The sequence below is a fragment of the Eriocheir sinensis genome, chromosome 19 (assembly GCF_024679095.1).
Source record: "Eriocheir sinensis breed Jianghai 21 chromosome 19, ASM2467909v1, whole genome shotgun sequence".
Taxonomy (NCBI): Eukaryota; Metazoa; Arthropoda; class Malacostraca; order Decapoda; family Varunidae; genus Eriocheir; species Eriocheir sinensis.
Window position 1 is genome coordinate 7966239 of NC_066527.1, and position 19077 is coordinate 7985315.

Here is a 19077-nt window from a genome sequence, read left to right on the forward strand (position 1 = left end):
GTTGAGTCAAAGGACAATCCTGCACTACATGTCTCCCTGTCCGTACACCACCACACACACACAGCCTCTCGTTTATCTCCAAGCGTCCTCGTTCCTCTGCTTCAATCTTATTGTCTCACACGCCAGACTTTGTCCACTTACACGAAATTGTGTAAATGATATTCTATGAATCTCATTTACCTCTTGTTTTTCTCTATATATATAATGCACTGATAGAACTGGGTTAATATCCTTATATGTTGTACGTCTAGAAGAGTTACTATTTACAATATCATGTCTTACTCTCTGCAATGACATGCTTAAGTCCGACACATGTGTGTTTACCATATCTCTAACAATCCGACTTGTCGGAGTATTAGAGTTAATGACAAACCTAATTGTGAATGATAAAGGGTCATCATCATATTGTGACCTCTCCTGCCACATAATGTAAAATAATTTTTGTTGTTTGTGCTGAATTAAATCCTTGAACGGTGGATAACCTGACTCAACGTAACACACATCATTACTTAACAATTTTCTCACTCCTAACAGTCTTTTGAAGCACCAATTATATAGTTTGATCATTAGTTTTAGATCAGCTCCTATCCAAGATTCACATCCATAAATCAGTGATGACATGAGAGCTGCGTCAAATACACGTTTCTTTACTACAAAAGGAATGTCGTTATTTTTACTAACAAAAGAAACAAATCTTAATACATGTGACATCTTAATATTAGCATGAGCTCTGACGGCAGATGTGGTTGAGCCATCAATTGTGAACGGTGAACCCAAATATACATACGTGTCACAATGTTCCACCACCAAGTCGCCCACCACCAAAGGTTCACGGTCCCCCTCACTGCCGCAGATAAACTTCGTCTTAGATGGGTTTACTTTCATTTCATTTTATGTGCAGTCGTCTTGTAACATAGATACTTTTCTCATTATGCCAGGCCTTGTGGTTGATAAAAGCACAGTATCGTCCATGAATATGTAACCATTGTAAAAATACAACGTGTCCACACCCTATCTTGATGATTCTTATGAGATCATCGACCAAGATAATGAAAAGTAAACAAGAGTTGGGTGAAACCTGTCTCACACCAAGTGTTATTAAAACTAAACCGTACCTACCAAGCTCTCTGTCACACTGTACATAGCAATCAATGCACATAACATCACTGAGCCACACCCTAACCGTCGTAACACAAAAAATAACTTATGTCTAGGTATTCTATCATTAGCTTGGGAGAAATCAGTGAGAGCTACAAATAATTTTAATTTCTTCCTCTTTGCCATGTCGCACAACAGCCTTAGCGCCACTATATTCTCCAAACATCCTCTTTTCTCCTGAGCACCAGCCTGCTCCCTAAATGGTATAAACCGGTGGTGCTCAACCTTTTTGGGTGGCAGGGCTACATTAGATGGGCAATGTGTGATGAGGGCCTCATATTGCCTGCAATGTGAATACGCATAGTAATTAATATATTTTACACACTGATAACACTGATTATGTTGTGTATATATTGTAACCTTCCTGATAGAGCCGTAATCAAAACACTTCTTACATAAATTGCAGGTCATGGGGAAATTAGCAATTATAAGCTACAATAAAGTGAAGACCTACATACCAGCGACAACATTTCGCTGTTGAGCAGGGAGAGGGGAAACGTGGAGCGGCTGCGGTGTTCCGGGAGGGTGGGGAACTCTATTGGGTAGAGGTCCAGGGGAGGTGGCGTGGAAGACGATGGGTAAGGGGAGAGGGCTAGGAGTGGATGGGCAACGATGGGGAAGGCCCGGAAGGGAGTGGTTGGGTAGGAGAGGGGTAGGGAGCCAGAGACCAGGACTGATTGAGAGGATAACAAGGGGGGGGATGAGACGGCAAGGACACGAGCGAAGGGAATAGCGAAGCAGGAGAGAATTTAAAAAAAAGCTTAGATTAGCCTGTTTTCAAGGGAAAAATGACAAGGCGCCAAAGTCTCAATCCTAAAGCCAAGGAGTGGCGACGCTGGTCACGCCAACAAAATCAGTGAGGCTAGCCAGCATTCAGGTTGCCATAGTCCATCGACTCTAACTTGAGCCCTGTGGCTTGGGCCGGGGAAACCTCCATTGTTTACAGATCTATCGATGACCTTCGCATGGCGATGTCTCACTGTTAGTCTGTACGTTATTTATGGAATATATATATTCATAATACGACTGCATGATGTTATGAAAGACTTGGGATTAGAGGGAAAGAAAACGTCGCGTCCAAGGGCTCAAGTTAAAATTGATAGACTATAAATGTGCAATAGCCTTTTTTTCATTTTTATACAATAACATAAAAAAAATTAGCATATAATAAGATATTCAGTAATATGAATCATAATATAATTTATATTCCTGCATATCATTAAAATTTAATGTGAACAAATAGTACGTATTATAAGAACATAAGAACATAAGAACGCAGGAGTCTAAAAGAGGCAGCTCCTTTGACCCTAAGCTCCTGTGTATCTAACCCCACCTAATATCGCTGTCCATGAATTTATCTAATCTATTTTTGAATGTGACAATTGTATTGGCACTCACCACATGACTGCTAAGCCTATTCCACTCATCCACCACCCTGTTAGTAAACCAATTTTTGCCTATGTCCCTGTTGAATCTGAATTTATCCAGTTTAAACCCATTACTTCGTGTCCTACCCGGTTCTCTTACCAACAAAACCTTATGAATGTCTCCCTTATTAAAGCCCTTCATCCATTTATAATCCTCGATCATGTCTCCACGCACCCTTCGCCTTTCTAGAGAATCCAAGTTTAACTGTTTGAGTCTTTCCTCGTATGGCAAGTTTCTCAACCCCTGAATCATCTTAGTCATCCTCCTCTGCACCGATTCTAACATTTTGATATCCATTCTATAGTAAGGTGACCAGAACTGAACCGCATAGTCAAGATGAGGTCTAACTAATGCTAAATATATTTTGAGGAAGACTTCGGGGCTTCTGTTGCTTACGCTCCTTGAAATAAATCCCAGTACCCTATAAGCTCTATTTCTAGCTTGAATGCATTGTGCCCTTGGACGGAGATCAGAGCTCACTAAGACCCCTAAATCCCTCTCGCACCCAGACCTGCTTATGAGAGTGTCATTTAAGCAATAGTTATGTGAGGGGTTGTTCCTACCTACACTCAGAATACTGCACTTCCCTACATTGAACTCCATCTGCCATTTATCCGCCCAGTCATACAATCTGTTGAGTTCACCTTGGAGAATACTAGCGTCCCGATCCGACTCAATTACTCTACCGATCTTGGTATTGTCTGCAAATTTACTAACATCACTACTAATTCCTGTATCTAAGTCATTGATATAAATAATAAACAAAAGTGAACCTAATACCGAACCTTGTGGGACCCCACTCGTAACACATCCCCAGTCAGATCTTTTACCATTGATTTGCACTCTTTGCTTTCTATTGCTAAGCCACGCCTTGACCCAGTTCAAAACTTTACCCTCTACTCGGTGAGCCTGTAATTTAAGCAACAGTCGTTGGTGAGGAACTTTGTCAAACGCTTTACTAAAATCAAGATATATTACATCATAATTTTCATCTCTGTCAACCGCCTCAAATACTTTATTGTAGAAGGACAAGAGATTGGTGAGGCATGACCTACCCTTTGTGAACCCATGCTGCGAGTCGTGAATTAAGCTATGTTTCTCTAAATGCTCCCGAATGTTCCTGGCTATTATGGACTCCAGCATCTTCCCTATAACCGATGTTAAGCTAATTGGGCGATAGTTTGAAGCAACCGACCTCTCCCCCTTTTTAAAAATCGGCGTCACATTAGCTACTTTCCATAGGCTCGGCACATAGCCAGTATTTACCGACATCTTAAAGATGTCGGATAGTGGGTCACTGAGTACATCACCTAATTCCTTTAATAACCTCGGAAATATCCCGTCAGGACCTGGCGACTTGTTCTTCTTAAGATTATCTATCTCATCCTAAACTACTTGCCTGGTAATGATTATATCCCTCAATTTGTTGCCATCCCCGCCCTCGTACACCTGAACTCTTTCCGGTATAGTCGTTCGATCCTCCTGTGTGAATAATGAAAGGAAGTAGTCGTTCAACAATGTGCTCATATTTTCGTAATTTTCTACTAGCTCCCCTGTGTTTGTTTTCAGCGGTCCAATTTTCTCCCTTAGGATTACTTTTCGCCTCATTTGCTACTTTGATCTCATAGTTCCTTTTTGCTATCCTGGTGTTTTTCTTAACTAATCTAGATAGTTCGACGTACCGGCCCCTGAGATGTGTTTCACCATTTTTTATTTTCTGATAAATTCCCTTCTTTAACCCATGATAGTGATAAGTAGGTTATTATTTGGTTACTTGCCGAGGGAAGTATTAAACTTCTTTGAGGGCTGCATGCGGCCCTCAGACAGTGGGTTGAGCACCCCTGTTCTAAACCACTGTCTCAGTGTCAAACACAGGACCATATCGTATACCTTGGCAATACTGTTAATTATACTTATTCCCCTATAACTCCTTACATCTTTCCTGTCGTCTTTCTTAAAAACTGTTACTACGCTTTCGACCATGCTAATGGGTAGCTACCTGAGTAAAATATATTATTGAATATCACTGACATATACATAATCCACTGCACTGGCAATAACTTAAAAATGCCTGGGGATACACCATCAGGAACTGAATCCTTATCCGATTTCAAATGTTTCTCTTGTAGTTGCACTTCTAATGGGTTAATAGGGTCATCTAACAGTGGTATAGACACATAAGTGGAAAAGTCACAGTCGGTAAGCCTCACAATATTGGGGGGGGTTAAAGTTACTTTCAAAATAGTCCTTAAATTCATCATCAGAGGGACATACATATGATTTATGTTCACCTTCATATTCCCCTTTCCAATTTATGGCTCTCCACAGTTGTAAGTCATCTTTGTTTTCAATCAGTCTTTCCCAGCTCTTTAATGTAGTATTTTCACCCTGTACCTGGGCCTCACGCTTACTTCTATGTGCACACAGGTATAATATATCAGTCACATTTTAGGCATCATCATTAATGTTGTCTAACATCATAGCAACATATGTTTGTTGTATATTATGCATAAATAACCTTTCATCAACATCATTAATTTTTATATGTTTAGCCACCTTTCTATAACCAAAATCATTATGGGGCTCTGTATAATCCCCCAAATGATGAGCACGAGTACACAAGTTCTCTAGGTCTACGTCGGGCAAAGATAATGATTCACTAAATGGAGCGTGATCTGATGGTAACGAAGCATTGTGAATCCCAAAAAAAACTCGCTCACTCTGCTCACCATCAAGAGACTCATAACACAAGTGTCCAACTCTGATACTCACTAATTACCTTTCTTATATGTCTTATTGCTCACAAAATGAGTTTGTAAGTTATTAAGCACCAATAACTCTGATTCCTTACATACACTTAACAAAATAAAGCCATTTTCATTTGGTAATTGTACATAATCAGGCAATACTGGGTATGAATAATTATCAATATCTGGCAACTCACCATGAACCAGGAGTGAACGAACATATCGACCAAACCTTGCGTTCATATCTCCAAGTATACAGTACTCGTTACACATTTCACTTGTCTTCAACTGTTCTTGTATTGAAGAAAAAGAGTCATGAGCATAATATCGGGAATCCGCTGGGGGAACGTAACAAAAAACAAATAAATACTTTGGTGCATACAGCAATTGAACCCAAATCTGCAACCTCAATACCAACATCTATACTCACAATGGATTCAGATAAATAGTTCTTAATTAATAGCACCGTACCTCCTCGCTCAAGTGAACCTCTAACAGAACTCTTATATGAGATATAACCAGGAAATGCAACGGGTAATGGTGTCATAACTTCATTTAGACTAATTATATCATATTGCTGAAGTAAATCATGAACATGTTTTTTTCTCTAACTTTGTCTTAACTCCATTGATATTCCACGACAACATCTTAATAGTTCTTACATGCTGTGGTCTACATAGAAAAACTGCAGGGTCCATGCGTCAATCACGACTCCATCCCTGTAGAGTTTCCTCTCCTGTGAGACCAGGCGTATCACACACCCAGCATTCTCCGGTCTCTCCTTCTCAGTCCTCCCCGCTTCACGCAGCCTCCTCCACTCTCCCCGGATGCTGGGGTGGACGTCTTTTTTTATGTAGATCTTGCTAAATTCTCCAGTCGCTTGCTTAAGTTTACTTGCCTTAGTAAGAATCCTGTCCTTCGCCTCATTGCTGTCAAGTGTAACCAGTATAGCTCGTCGTCTGTTGGTGTCACTTCTGGTCTGCAACCTCCGGTGTGACTGGACAACATCCCTGGCATCCACCTCAGACCAGATCTTGTTAATTTTGTCTTGCTCCGTTGTTGCAGCCTCCAAAGCTTCATCTTCATCTGGCACTAGAGTTATTACCAGCTCTTTTCTCTCTCCTTTCGGTCTATGGCTTCCAAATATTGTTGTTGATGGCAATTATTTCACCTTGTTTCTCTACCTGTGTCTGTAGTTTGTCAATCTTCTTGTTAATACTGCTGTCAGGTGCGGTAATAACTTTCTTCAACTCTGCCACTTCGCCAACTAGGCTGCTGACCAGCTCCAGTAGTTGAGCTTGCCCGTTCCCAGGCTCTGGTGCCGCCAATATACATACTGTCAACAAGTTCTTTTGTCAGCCGCGTTAACTGGGTGCGCTTCATTTTCTTCAACTCGCTTAATGATTTGGCCATTGCGATTATGTAAATATTGTATACACTTATATCACCAGTTATCGGCCAGAGGGCTCAGAGAATATCACTGTACCAGGTCGGCCATTACCCAGGGTACAAGGTTCAGCCGCCACACACAGACCGCTTTATAACACCGACATCCGGCTTGGTGTCACATATTATATCTTGTATTCCAAAAGCCACTGGTACACCGATGTCTTCTGCATGTCTTGGTATATGTGATTATTCTTTAACGTGATTAAATATGGAGTAAACAGGCGTTAACTGAGGAGCCAGAGAGAGAGAGAGAGAGAGAGAGAGAGAGAGAGAGAGAGAGAGAGAGAGAGAGAGAGAGAGAGAGAGAGAGAGAGAGAGAGAGAGAGAGAGAGAGAGAGAGAGAGAGAGAGAGAGAGAGAGAGAGAGAGAGAGAGAGAGAGAGAGAGAGAGAGAGAGAGAGAGAGAGAGAGAGAGAGAGAGAGAGAGAGAGAGAGAGAGAGAGAGAGAGAGAGAGAGAGAGAGAGAGAGAGAGAGAGAGAGAGAGAGAGAGAGAGAGAGAGAGAGAGAGAGAGAGAGAGAGAGAGAGAGAGAGAGATGTGCTGGCCAAGGGTGGGCAACAATACCTGGTCGACCCTTGTTAAGGAAAAGCAAGGCAGCAGCCACCAAAAAACAATCCCTCCCCTCAACAAGCAGGACGGCACCACAGCCACCAGCAGCAGGGAGAAGGCAGAGCTCTTGGTTCACCTCTTCTCTGCCAAGATGTCCGTCGCCGACCCCACCAGACCTCCACCACTACTGCCACAGGAATGCAACCAGACCCTGACAGAGGTTGCGGTACACCGGGAGCAAGTGAAGCGCCTTCTAAGAGCGGTGGACGTCAGGAAGGCCACTGGTCCTGACAACGTTAGCCCACATGTGTTGCGTCACTGCTCCAGTGAGCTGGCAGGACCCCTCTCGGAGGTGTTCGGGGCCTGTGTCCGGGAGAACACCTGGCCCTCTTTATGGAAGGAGGCTCGCGTGGTGTCGGTTCACAAAAGGCGGGCCAGATCTGACCCTGCCAACTACAGGCCTATCTCCCTCCTGTCTGTAGTTGGAAAAATCTTCGAGAGAATAGTGGTGGAGGCCATCACCCGCCACCTCGAGAACAACGCTGACCAGCAGTTTGGGTTCAGATCTGGCCGCTCCACTTCAGACCTCCTGCTGCTCCTCTCCAGGGATTGGTAGGACTCACTTGACACCGGCCTGGATACCATTGTCGTCGCTCTCGACATCGCGGGTGCTTTTGACCGGGTGTGGCACGCGGGCTTGCTGGAGAAGCCTCGTGCTAAAGGCATCCAAGGACACCTGCTGATGCTGATGAGCGACTACCTTCAAGGAAGAAGCCTCCACGTCGTCGGCGGCGGCCAGCAGTCCAAGGACCTCCCAGTGGGTGCCTTAGTCTCTCAGGGATCTGTGCTGGGACCTGTCCTCTGGAATCTGTACATCGACGACCTTCTCAGGAGTCTGCCAGCAGTCTCTGCATACGCTGACGACTGCACGCTCTCCCTCTCCTACCCTCGCCAAAAAAGCCAGCAAGCAGTTGCTGACGTCAACCAGCAGCTACGCTTGATACGGGAGTGGGGGGAGCGCTGGCAAGTGAACTTTGTTCCTGAGAAGACTCAGGCGATGGTGATCTCTCGGCCCCCGGCAGCCACACAAGCTTTTGAAGGAAGGGTGATGTTTGGCTCCGTCACCCTCCCGCTCCAGGATTACGTCAGGATCCTCGGAGTGGACTTGGACCGAGAGCTGCGCTTCGACCGCCACCTGAAACACGTCGCCCACCAAGCCTCCCCACGTGTCTCTGCCCTTCGTAGAGTGGGTAATTTCCTCGATAAGCGAGGAATTATGCTCCTATGCAAGGCCCAGGTAAGACCCTACCTGGAGTACGGGGCTCTGACCTGGATGTCCAACGCTGCCACACACCTGCAGAGACTGGACAAGGTGGAGCGACGGGTGCAGCGACTGTTACAGGAGAACAACCCCCAGCCGCCCCCTTAGGATATTATACCTCTAGACACTCTGGAGCACCGCCGGGACGTCGCTGCGCTGGTGGTGTTCCACAAGGCCCAGGTACAAGGAGTACCACACCTGGCGAGGCTGAGGCCCCCCCCCCGCGAGAGGCTGTGAGAGATACGAGAACAGTACTCTCCAGCCACGAGCAGGTCACGCGCCAGCCAGCACCAGAGGACCTTCACCTCCAGGGTGTCTCGCCTGTGGAACACGTTCACGGCAGCAGGGCCAACAGTGAGGGAAATGTCAACCCAGCAGGTAAAAGTGGCTGCTCACAGGTGGCGAAGAACATGCCCCACACCACTAGTGATGCTAAATATACAGTGAACAAGTGTAAAGGGCTTTTGAAATAATGCACAAGAAAAAGTGACATTTTAAGCCCTGAAAAGTGCACAGTGAAACATATGCTACTCGTTACGAACGATCGCATAAAGTGTCGTCAACAAAAACAAATATGTTGTGTACTACAGATTGTCAGTTTAGATAAAAGAGAGAGAGAGAGAGAGAGAGAGAGAGAGAGAGAGAGAGAGAGAGAGAGAGAGAGAGAGAGAGAGAGAGAGAGAGAGAGAGAGAATGGAAATAGAAGAGAGGAAGAGAAAGAAGGGTGTAAAAAGATAAACACACACACACACACACACACACACACACACACACACACACACACACACACACACACACACACACACACACACAAAAGAAACATTTCCACGTACCTGTTTCCATTTTGTGCCTTCTTCCTCTTCCTCTTCCTCCTCCTCCTCCTTCTCCTCCTCTTTGACCTACATCCCCTCACCTTCAATTTCCCTTTCTCTCCCCTCGGCAGTATGATATGAGGTCAGGACGAGTTTTTCCCTTTCCTCCTCTTCCTCCTCCTCCTCCTCCTCCTCCTCCTCCTCCTCTTTGACCTACATCCCCTCACCTTCAATTTCCCTTTCTCTCCCCTCGGCAATATGATATGAGGTCAGGACGAGTTTTTCCCTTTCCTCCTCTTCCTCCTCCTTCTCCCCTCCTGCTCCGCCTCCTCTTCCTCCATCTCCTCCTCCTTCTTATTGTCCTTTTCTTCTTCTTCTTCTTCTTCTTCTTCTTCTTCTGTTTCTTTCTTTTTTTATCTTTTTCTTCTTCATCGTCATCATTATCATCATCTTTTCCTCTTCTTGTTCTTGTTTTTCTTTCTTTTTGTTTTATTCTTCCTCATTATTCTTATCATCTTCCCTTTGTTGTTCGTGTTCTTCTTTTTCATGTTTTCTTCCTCTTCCTCTTCTTCTTCCTCCTTGATCAAACAGTTTACCTTGATACTCCTCCTCCTCTCCCGCCTTCTCCTCCTCCTCCTTCACAAGAAAGGAGGAGGTGTCATCTGTTACGTCAAGAACAAATACCCTGCCGTGGAAATAACCAAAGAAGACTCAGAGAAATATGACACTGTATATGTTGAACTGGAGACTAGCAAGCACAACAAAATAACGATTGGAACCGTTTACAGACCTCCAAAGCAACAAGCAGCGGACGACGAAGCGCTGTACGAGGAAATTCACACCATAACACAAAACAAACAGTCAGTCATTATCGGGGACTTTAACTGTTCCAACATTGACTGGACCACGATGATTGGAGATCGGGAGGGTAACAGATTGCTCGAAATGTTAGAGGACAATTTTCTTACTCAGATTGTTACCCAACCGACGAGGGAAAATAACTTATTAGACCTAGTACTCGTGAGTGATTCAGATCTCACACGTGAATGTCAAGTCGGCGAAAAACTGGATGGTTGCGACCATCACCTAATTCGCCTATAAATCAGAACAGACCATGAACTCACCGAAAACATGTCCAAGATTCCAGACTACAAAAAAGCCAATTTTAACTTCGCTCGTGAGCTGCTAACCCAGACAACTTGGGAACCCATGAACCTCACTCCGGTGGACGGCGCGTGGAACGGCTTTAAGAACAAACTCCTGGAGGTAGAGAGAACGACTGTTCCCATGAAGACAAGGAGAACAAATAATGCCACAAGCACACCATGGATGACTACCCAAGTTCGACGGGCGATTAATTTGAAGAAGAGAAAATACAACTTGCTAAAGGAAAACAGCACTGACGAGGCACGCGAACAGTACCATCAAAGCCTCAGAGCTTGCAGAACACTCATTCGCCAGAGTAAACGTGACTATGAAAAGCAAATTGCACGCGAAGCCAAGTCCAACCCGAAAAGTTCTTCACGTATATAAGAACCAAAAAGAAGACAAAAAGCAATATCGGTCCCCTAAAAGATGAAAGTGACGTACTAACACAGGACAGTAGACAAATGGTCGAAATCCTAAACAGGAACTTCGCGTCTGTGTTCGCGGTCGAGAATACCCAGTCCGTACCCGAGAGCCCTTCCCCACTGATGGGAATCACCCCTAGAAATTGGTACAATCGACGAACGGGATGTGAAAAAGTACCCAGACAAACTTGAGACAAACAAGTCTACCGGACCCGACGACTTGTCACCCAGGCTGCTCAAGGAACTCAAGCAGCAAATCCTCAAGCCACTCACCGCCATCTACAATCTGTCACTACAACAAAACAAAGTCCCGAAAGACTGGAAACAAGCGAACGTAACACCGATCTACAAAAAGGGAGACAAAAGTGTGGCCCTAAACTACAGACCAATCAGCTTGACCTCAGTGGCGGGAAAAATCCTCGAGAAGATCATCAGAGACAAACTCGTTAGGTTCCTTGAAGACAACAACATCATTTCCGATGCTCAGCACGGTTTCAGGAACAAGCGCTCATGCTTAACCAATTTATAGGACTTCTTCCAAGGTATCTATGAAAACTGGGATAATCATATCCCCAGTGATGTTATATATCTAGACTTTCAGAAAGCCTTTGACAAAGTGCCACATGAAAGACTCCTCAAGAAACTTAAGTCGGCGGGATTAGGCGACGATCTGACAGCGTGGATCAAAGACTGGCTCACTGAAAGAAAACAACGAGTTGTACTCAACGGACAGGCCTCCGAGTGGCTCCCGGTCACAAGTGGAGTGCCACAGGGGTCAGTGCTGGGACCCATACTTTTCATCATATATATCAACGACCTAGAACAAGGATTAAAATCCAATCTTTCAAAATTTGACGACGACACAAAGGTGGGTGGTAAGGCCCTCACGACGGCAGACTGCGAAATTATCCAGAGAGACCTGGACCAGATCACTCGGTGGTCAGAAAAATGGCAGATGTCCTTCAACACTACCAAATGTAAAGTAATGCATATCGGATCCAGAAACAGCAACCACATATACCACATGGGTGGCGAACCACTACATGTTGTGCAAGAGGAAAGAGACCTCGGGGTCACCATCAACAGTGACTTGAAACAAACAAAACACTGCAAGTCCGCCTGTAAGAAAGCCAATACAATGCTTGGGTTCATATCGAGGAACTTCGAATACAAGACGCCGGGAGTTATGTTATCCTTGTATAATTCGCTGGTAAGGCCCCACCTGGAATACGCCGTGCAATTCTGGTCTCCTAATTACAGGAAAGACATTGAATTACTTGAGAGAGTACAGCGCCGCGCCACGAAGATGATACCATCACTGAGGACGAAACCCTATGAAGAACGACTCGAGCGACTCAACCTCTTCACGTTGGAAAAGAGACGACTGCGAGAAGACATGATACAAGTCTTTAAGTACCTGAACAAGCTCAGCAACGTTGATCACTCCAAACTCTTCACGCTACAAAGTAACCTGAGAACAAGAAACAACGGAAAAACAATTCAAGCAAAGCGATGCAATACCGACATCGGCAGGAGTTATTTCTCGAATAGAGTTGTTCGCCACTGGAACAGCCTTCCTGCAGAAGTGGTTAGCGCAGAGACCATCAACTCCTTCAAGAAACGCATTGATCGCCACTTTGCTGCAACAGGAGTGAACTGAACGTTCCCAAGAGTAGGTACACAAGTGCTTTAATCCTTCCCTGCAAGCCACTCCTGTGGCAAACGGATTGATTAAATCACTGAACGCAGGCAGCCTAGTAATGAGCCAACAGGCTTTCTGCTGCCTGCTAGTCCATGTTTCCATGTTTCCTCCTCCTTGCACTGAATTATTAGTATGCAAGCCATACGACCTCCCCCCTCCTCCTCCCCCTCCTCCTCTTCCTCTTCCCTTTTCCTCTCCTCCTCTCCATGTATTCTTCTCCCCCTTCTAACTACTACTCTCTCTTCACCCTTTCTCTACTTTCCTCTCTCTTTTCCACTATTTTCTCCTTTTTCCCATCTATTTTTGGAGGCCTTAAAAATAACGTATTCTCTGCATCCTGTTGGGACACACGGGAACACGGACTAGGCTGCCGTGCGCCGCCTGTCCGCTGATGGCGAGATTGATGCCTCGGGGATGGCTGAGTGTTGTCCTCGGGGCGTCCAGTGACCTGCAGCACACACGCCGCGCCTCGTATAAGCTTCTTCAATTCGTCTTCCTCCCATTATCCTCTTTCTTTCTTATTCCTGTCTTCCTTTTCTCCTGTTCCTTCCCTCCCTCGCTTGTATTCTCCTCTTTCCCTTTCCTTTCTTTTTTTTCTTCATTTCATCTTTACTTCCTTCCCTCATTTCTTTCTTTCTTACTTCCTTCCTTCATCTTCCTTTCTTCCTTTCTTGCCCTTCCTTCCCTTATCCTTCCTTTCGCGCCTCATATATGCTTCTTCAGTTTGTCTTCCTCCCATTATCTTCTTCCTTTCTTCATTGCTGTTTTCCTTTTCTCTTGTTTCTTCCCTCTCTCTCTGCTTTCCTCCCATCTATTCTCCTTTCAAGCATTCCTTACTTTCTTTTCTTCATTTCATATTTTCTTCCTTCCCTTATTCCGGTTCTTCCTTCCTTATTTTTCTTCATTTCTTACTTTCTTTCCCTTCTTCGCCTTCTAATTCCATCCATCCTCCCTTCCTTATCTCCTTTCCTCCTTCCTTTTTACTTTACTTTCTTCCTTTCCTTATTCGTGCCTCCTTTCTTTAATTCCTTCTTTCTTGCCTTGCTTCCCTTTCTAAACACTTCTGTAGGATTGCTGCTCCTTCCAGTGGCGGATGGCAGGGCTTGAGGAGAATCTTGCCTGTCTGTCTGTCTGCAAACCGACGTCTGTACTTCGTCGATTCGCCTGAAAGGACTGACTGTTACTTTTTCATCAGGGCAAAGTAGGGAGCATACGCTATAACAGTCCTTGACGCTACCCACTGCACCACGGAGGCATGTCTATCTAGGATTAGAAAAAAATAATGGAGAGAGAGAGAGAGAGAGAGAGAGAGAGAGAGATGAACAGGTAATCAGAGACAGTCACGTAATGGTCGTGTATCACCGCTGCCAGGCACAGGCGGAAAGCCTAGTATGTCTCTCTCTCTCTCTCTCTCTCTCTCTCTCTCTCTCTCTCTCTCTCTCTCTCTCTCTCCCAAGGTAATAGATCAAGACTAATTAAAAAGAAAAGAAAAAAAAGAGTTGACAAGTTCGACTCAACGCGGGTTCGAACTCGACGACTCGAATCACTAGCGAAGCACTGGCCGGTGGCCGCGCGTGTCAGTATGTTCTTGATCGTGAAAGGAGAAGGGCAGAGAAGGAAGGACGGAAGGGAATGGATAGTGAAGAGGAACAGGAAGAGGAAGGAAGATAAAAGAGGTAAGAAGGAAGAACAATGGAGGAGAAGATAGGAAGGTAGAATGAGGGAGAAGGTAACAGGAAGAAGGGAAAGGAGAGTGGAGAGGAGGATGAGGAGAGGGAGGAGGAGGTGGAGACAGTGAGGAAGGGGGGAAGTGGAGGTGAACACAGGTGACGCAAGGGGGGGAAGTGGAGGAGGAGGAGGGAAGGGAGAGAGAACGAGTTAAATGTAATGAGTGGCAAGAAGTGAAGGGAGGAAGGAAAGAAGAAAGGAAATGTAAGGACTAAGGCGAAGAAGAAGAGGAGAAGGAAGAAAGTGAAGAAGGAAAGACTAGTAAAGAGGAGGAGGAGGACCGGAGGAAGAAAGGAGAATCTAAGGAGGAAGAAAAAGAGGACTGAAAGGAGGAAGGAATTAAGAGTGAAAGGAGGAATAATATAGAATAGTGAGGAGGAGGAGGAGGAGCCGGAGGACCAGGAGCAGGTGTGATCTTCTCCCTCCCCCAAAAAAAAGTACACTCCAAGCAAGCTGTTGAAAGGTCGCATCACCTAGCTAATGTGTGTGTGTGTGTGTGTGTGTGTGTGTGTGTGTGTGTGTCCGCCATTTATAGGCTTTACAAATCGTTTTATATTCTTCGTCTGTAAATCGAACTCTGTGTTGCTCCTGTCATTTTCACCTGTTTTACTTGGTTATGACATCACGCTAAATATTTTGGTAAACCTTAGGAATAGCGGCTGCTAGCGGGTGCGCGTTTAGGGCACGGTGTAGTAGTAATTACAACATTTCTAGCACGTACGACGGGGTTTTGACTAGCGGACAGGCGTGTTTGTCACAAAGGGTGTATTTTTTCCGCGAGGGCTCCTCCCTTTCTTCACCCCGGAGCTCGCAGTCTCATCGCCATTGACTTGGAAGAAATCGTGAGGCCAGGGTGGAGAAATACACCCCTTGTGACATAACACGCCTGTCCGCTTGTCAAAACTCCGTCGTACGTGCTAGAAATGTTGTAATTACCGCCACACCGTGCCCTAAACGCGCACTCGCTAGGAGCCGTTATTCCTAAGATCTACCCACCTATGTCTGTCTGGGCATCTATATATCTATAACTACTTTTCTAATTGTGTGGTTTCATATTCGTGTTCATTCAGAAAAATAAGCGATCAGGTGAATATGGAGGTAGGGGGGATAGTGGTGGTGGTGATGATGGTTGATGTTGGGGGTGGGATTACTGTGCATCTGTCCATCAATCTACCTTTATAAGTGTGTGTGTGTGTGTGTGTGTGTGTGTGTGTGTGTGTGTGTGTGTGTGTGGTTCCAGTGGGCGGAGCTAAGAAACAAACTACCTGAGCACGTATTAACCACTAGTTAGCGGCCATACACTTTGCTGATGTTAATTCATAGCTCGTTCTTGGCGAGGCTGCGGAAGATCTAGGTAACAAGAAGAGGAGGAGGAGGAGGAGGAGGAGGAGGAGCGAGAAAGGGAAGTGGGGGTGAACGCAGAATATGCAAGGAAGGAAAGAAGTGAAAGAGGAGAAGGACGAGGAGAAGAATGAAGGGGTGAATAGACTGTAAGTAGTGGCCAGAAGTGAGGGAGGGAGGGAGGGAATAAAGGAGCAAAGAGGAGGAGGGAGGTTGTTGGCGAGGGCTGCGGAAGAACTAGGTAATAAGACGGCAGGTGGCAGCACTGGTCTCAGCTCTCCCTCCGTCTCGAGTGAAAGGCAGACAGTTATAATGAAGGGACAGCCAGGGAGGACGACAGACGGCCACCAGTACAGACACAGACGCTGAGGCTGGCATGTTTAGACGCTTCCGCCGCACACATCATCCATCTCCAAAGGCCGTAAACAAGACTGATTGTGTTCTAAGGAGTGTTTTTAGGTTCACGGTACAGAAGAAGGATCAAACTACCACCAGCGTCATAAAACTACCTCTGGAAATGCCCATAACTAATACGAAATCCTTGTTAAATGTGTGAGCTTGGGCGCTGTTTAGGAATATGGCCCTGAGCATTTACGAGTGAAAAAAATAAAGATAAAATGCTGGATGAAAGATAAAGCAGCAGAAAGAGAAAGGGTAAGAGGAAAGGCTGTTCCTTCATTAATATTTTTATTCATTTACATTTTTCATCCCCGTCCTGTCTGCTCGCGCGTGAGGGTTGTAAAGACGACGACGACGATTTCTTAATTATTTCCAAGGTCGTTTCACCACCAACGGACGGACGCAGTAACGAGAAAATGAAGTTCCTCATAGCAACGGTTATTATTTTCAGCCGCCGCCGCCATGAAACATCCATTCACTAGTTTCTCGTCACGGCGGGTTTGGTTATTCAGGGAAATATTATCATCACTTTTCAAGGCGCACCACAACTCGTGCCCGGAACACTTGAGACAGCCACGAGTGGCCAGTCTGATACTTTATTATTAGCTCTCAAAACGACACCGTGGATGAGACTTTATGACAGCCACGAGTGGCCAGTCTGATACTTTATTATTAGCTCTCAAAACGACACCGTGGATGAGACTTTATGACAGCCACAAGCAGCCAGTCTGACACATTAGTATTAACTGCAAAACAAACAGCGACAAACACGACACGACAACGTGGTGGTGGTGATTAAACTTTTTTATAATCGTCGTGCAGTTTCACTTTAAAAGCATCGCCACTTGTTTTAAGAAATGTTGTCCCCTGAAGCAATTCCTAACGGCTTTCTTAAAAGGAAAGCATTGTTATTTTAGAAGAACAGTGGAAACTTATTACCTCAACATTAAAGAATGTTGGAATCCCGTAAACCTTATGTTTATTGAAGATTGTGAAATGTCCATTATAAATGTTCTAATATTTACTGAAGTTTATACAAGTAGGTGAGAGATGATGTTTTCAATGAGTCTTGGTAATACTGAAGTTTAGGTGCTTTTTATTAATGAGTCTTGTGTTTTCAGAACACTGGGTGTTTGTTTATTTTTATGATGTATTTTGTGTTTACTGAAGATAAGGAGCGAAATGTTCTCGTGTTTCCATAATGTCTTGCATTTACTGGTGATTAGGTGTTACACGTCCTCAGTTTCCATAGTGAGTATTGTACCTCTTTCAGTGCACACCAAGTGTAGACGAGTCCCTCTTCCCTTCCCTTCCATGCTGCGGCTTCACCGACCCGAGGCGCGAGGCAGCGAGCCAGCGAGCACCGGGCCGCCGCCTCCCTGAGGCCCGCCCTCCACCTGGACACGACGTGACAGGTGAGTGAAGCTTGTCAGAACTTCCTTTACGCCTAAGAATATCACTTCTGTTAGTCTGTCTTTTGGCCACACCACGCCAGACAGTGCCGAGTCAACAGTTTCGTCCTCTCCCTGCCATGGCCTTGAACAGCCTGGCCACACACTGTACCTTTGTGTATTGTACCAGAGGTCCGCCGTCTCACTGCGAGGGACGCCTTGCTGGAATTTGCAGTCTCTTGTGCCCACACAACGCACTGCAGCACTGCTTGGTCGTTGCAAAACACTCATTCATGATATTAACTTCTTAAAAATGGTCTGGGGGATATGTCGAGGGATTTAGCTTTGTTTATTGCATTTTGGCAGCAAGGAACATGAGTAAGGTTAGGTTAAGTTGGGCTTGGGTAAAATTATATTGGAAAACTTGTAATTGAGGAGGGGACTTGTTGGTGTTAGGAAACTGTATATGTGGGACTGGATGCGTTATGTGGCGTGACAAGGAGAGGAGAGGAAAAAACGAACCAAAAAGCGTTACACACTTTTAATGAAACCTTCCTACAACTTGGGTTTTCTAGAATGTCGTATCAAGACTCCTCATACTGATTTTGCACTTTTAGGAAAACTCGCTCTGTGTTTTAGGGTCATACATTTTCCAAACGATGACTGAAAACCTCATCTCATTTCCTCCTCTCGTGTCCCTCACAGTCTGCACTCACTCGTCCGCAGCCTCGCTCAACGAGCGAGACTGTTATGTCCAATGAGTTCATATTCCAAAGTTTTGTACCCTTTTGGGGAGATGAAAGATTATGAAACAGTGAATGGAGAATACAACGAAACTTAGAAAACTTTATATAAAGTAATAATAATGATACAAGAAAACTTAATATAAAGTATTAATAATGATACAAGGATATTGATATAGTAAGCTGAGGATGACAGTGCTGAGGCCAAAGTGAGGATGAGAATGTTCAAGACGGGATTAAGAAAGGTGATCCCGGTGAGCAGGGAAAGAAAATAATTCTTGTGCAGAGTATAAAAGTTTATTTGTTTGCTAATACAAACAAACACACAATCACGTTCCAACAATGAATTACCGGCAGCTTAACAATGCAGCAACAGTCTCTTCATTATCTTCTCATTATATCTTCCTTATATCTCCGTTATCTTACCGCCCTTCCATCTATCTGGTGCCTGCTCTTCCATGTGTCCGTCTATCTGGTGCCTATTCTTCCCTGTGTCCATGTGTCCGTCTATCTGGTGCCTGCTCTTCCATGTGTCCATCTATCTGGTGCCTGTTCTTCCCTGTGTCCGTGTGTCCATGTGTTCATCTATCTGGTGCCTGCTCTTCCATGTGTCCGTCAATCTGGTACCTGCTCTTCCCTGTGTCCATGTGTCCGTCTATCTGGTGCCTGCTCTTCCATGTGTCCATCTATCTGATGCCTGTTCTTCCCCGTGTCCGTGTGTCCATGTGTTCATCTATCT